The sequence below is a fragment of the Melanerpes formicivorus genome, unplaced genomic scaffold, assembly GCF_026170545.1.
Source record: "Melanerpes formicivorus ecotype bairdi unplaced genomic scaffold, bMelFor1.0.p_v2 SCAF_9, whole genome shotgun sequence".
NCBI classification, from domain to species: Eukaryota; Metazoa; Chordata; class Aves; order Piciformes; family Picidae; genus Melanerpes; species Melanerpes formicivorus.
The window spans coordinates 15,670,150-15,673,155 of NW_027142361.1; positions in this window are offsets into that span (position 1 = coordinate 15,670,150).

The window sequence follows — 3,006 nt, forward strand, 5'->3', positions numbered from 1 at the left end:
TTTTTGGTGCTGTTTTGTTGTTTGACGTCCAATTGGAGGACGTGGACCCCGTAAAACTTCGTATACGAGATCCAAGCGACGACGACCACAGTGGTGAGAATACCGCTTGGGGGGGGAAGGATTCGGCTACATTTGTATTCAGCTACCATAGTTTGAGTGTTTGAGTCCACTGTTTCAGGTTCTGCAAGGGGGGAGGTACGGTGGATCTGGCGCGGTGGCTCTGGCTGGTAAAGAAGAGGGGTATTCGTGAGTAGGAATTATTTTGATTATTCTGCTTGCATGATTATTTGTGGTATTGTTCCACTTGAATGAGTATTTGTGGTTTATTCCACTTGCCTAAGTATTTGTGGTAGCCAGGAATTGTATTCGCGAGTAGGAATAGTTTAGGCTGTTCCACTCGCATGAGTTTTTGTAGTAGCCAGGAATTGTATTCGTGAGTAGGAATTGTTTAGACTGTTCCACTTGCATGAGTTTTTGGAATTCTTTGGATTTTTTTAGTTTTTTATTTTAGTTTTATTTTATTTTAGTTTTATTTTATTTGTTTATTATTTGTAATATTTGTGGTAGTCAGGAGAAAATGGGACAAAAGAAGAGTAAGTCATCAAGGCAGGATGGAAAGAAGGCGTTACCTTCTATTCCTCCAGAGAGTCCGTTAGGAATGCTCATTCAATACTGGGAGGATGATGGACAGAGAAAAGGGAAATCAAAAGAAAGAATGATTCACTACTGTATGGAGGTATGGCCAAAAGAATCATTAAGACCACATGTGTTTTGGCCTATTTTTGGATCTTTTGAGGATTGGATTTGCCAAGCTTTGAACCATCATGTGAATTCTAAAAAGTGTTTTAGTAAGGAAGAAGCTGAATATGTTGCTATTTGGATTAGGGTCTCACATCCCTCTCCTGTTCCAATATTAAGAACTGAGGATAAGGACAAAGACAAGGAGAAGGAGAAATGGGAACCCCTGGATAACCTACCACCACCTTTTCACCAGAACAGGGGTCAAGGTCCCCTAAATCAAATAGCCCTGCAACCAACTTCTCCTTCACCCACCCAAACAAGAAGCAGAGTGAGGAATGACAGGAATGAACAAGAAGGAGACAGTGTAGGATTCCATCCACTCAGGGAAGTGCCTATGGGGGGGCAGCAAGGAGGAATAGGGTTTGTGACTGTACCTCTCAATACATCAGATGTCCGCAGTTTTAAGAAAGAGATGGGTACCTTGCTGGATGATCCCTTAGGTGTAGCTGAGAGACTGGACCAATTTTTGGGTCCCAATACATATACTTGGAAAGAGGTGCAGTCTATTTTGAGTATTCTATTCACTGCAGAGGAAAGAAACAGGATTAGACAGGCTGGTATGAGAATATGGGAAAGGCAGAACCAGGGGGGGCCACCAGGAGATCAAAAGTGGCCTAATCAAGACCCTGGGTGGGACCATCAGCAGCCCCAAGGGAGACAGAATATGAGTGATCCGAGAACTATAATAATACAAGGAATTAGGGAAGCTGTTCCTAGAGGACAGAATTTTGATAAAGCTTTCAGAGAGCAACAGAGGAAGGATGAATTTCCCACGGAGTGGATGGGAAGATTAAAGAAAGATTTGCACATGTACTCTGGAATAGACCCCAATCCTGCAGTTGGAGTGATACTTCTCAGGACACAGTTTGTGGTGAAATCATGGGGAGGTATTAGAAAGAAACTGGAAAAGATTGAGGATTGGCAAGACAGGGGATTAGAGGAGTTACTATGGGAAGCTCAGAAAGTATATGTAAGGCAGGATGAAGAGAAACAAAAAGCAGAGGCTAAACTGCTTGTAACTGCTGTAAGGGAAAGTCAGAAATAAGGTAGCTGCTCGGACCTTTGGGGTACTATCGATCATGGATAAAGGTGTCAGGAGCTGTATATTTTGGGGACAAGAATATCAAATGAGTCCCCAGAAGGAGGAGGTAATTTTTTTGGTAGATATGGGAGCAGAAAAGTCGATTATACAAAAGATTCCTAAGACTCCTAAGAGGGTTGAGAAGGAAAAACCCCAGCAACAGTAATTGAAGCTAAAGGGGAACCTTTTAAGGTGCTCCTGCTTGAAACTATAGAAATAGAATCTGGAAAAGGATTTGTTTAAATGATTTGTAAGTTGTTTCAGAGACTGAATACACTCTCTTGGGAGAGATCTTTTTTTGTTTAGTCAACAACAGATTACAGCAGTCCAGACTGCAGAAAAAGGGTGGACGCATGTGTCGCGAGTAAAAGGACAGTAACCTCTGAGCCTGGAGAGACTAGAGTGACTCTACAGAGAAAGCAAAACTGACATCAGCATGAATTCCACGCCACTTATACAGATGATTGGAAGCATCTCCGAGACTGCAGTTAGTGCTGACAGATAAGTACTCGATGCAATACTGTAACATCTCAGTCTGAAAGCTCCGGAACTTACAAGACAGACCCACCTCCTGAAATATATGCAATAGCGTGTGATATTGAATCTGTGTTGCAAGAGAACATTGAGGAATACCCCCATTTCATTCTGTGTATAAAGCATCATAGAACTCATGGGGGATGGGTAACTTGTAAATGTTTTAAATGTTGTAAGAAATGGTCTTGTATCTCTTATAACTGAGGAGTATTTTGTCCTGAATGCTGTAACTGTAAAACTGTAAAAGTAGGCCTGAAAATAGGCAGTTTGGATTGATAAATATAGAGATCTTATTTTGTGGTAATGAAAAAGGATTTAAATCCCCATGGAAAATTCTTGAAAGGGATTGGCATAAGTGGGAAATAAAGGCTAGAGAAATTTTTAGTTAGGGATACCAAGAACAATTAGAATAGAACAGAATGGAATGGAGTAGGCCAGGTTGGAGGAGACCTTCGGGATCGTCGCGTCCGGCCTATTGACCAATCCAACCCACCTGATCAACTGGGCCATGGCACCAAGCACCCTATCGGGTCTCCTCCTGGGCACCTCCAGTGGTGGTGACTCCACCACCTCCCCGGGCGGCCCATTCC